This window comes from Penaeus monodon, chromosome 31, assembly GCF_015228065.2.
Source record: "Penaeus monodon isolate SGIC_2016 chromosome 31, NSTDA_Pmon_1, whole genome shotgun sequence".
NCBI classification, from domain to species: Eukaryota; Metazoa; Arthropoda; class Malacostraca; order Decapoda; family Penaeidae; genus Penaeus; species Penaeus monodon.
The window spans coordinates 12768147-12768353 of record NC_051416.1 but is presented as its reverse complement, the minus strand read 5'-3'; the positions used below and the strand labels follow the sequence as shown (position 1 = coordinate 12768353).

The following is a 207-nucleotide window of genomic DNA, read 5'->3' as shown; positions in this document are numbered from 1 at the left end:
TATCTTTCCTTCCGAATTATAAAAATGAATCTTGTTTTATTTCATACATTACGAAACTTCTCTTAGAATCTGGTCACGAAAATTAGTGACAGAGCGTGACGTGATGGTGACCAAGCGTGAATCGTTATAGTAAATACAAATTCTGTTATATCAAGACTTAATTTTAGGCAATGATAGACCTTAAAGGAGGGATATGAGGGAGGCAAT

The 207-nt window shown here is 34.3% G+C and overlaps 1 protein-coding gene across 3 annotated transcripts in view; it reads right to left on the bottom strand.

Annotated features, from left to right (window-relative positions):
* LOC119593036 (potassium voltage-gated channel subfamily KQT member 1-like) overlaps window positions 1-207 on the bottom strand; it is a gene marked incomplete in the record, with an annotated part of 139545 nt that overhangs the window by 46047 nt on the left and 93291 nt on the right.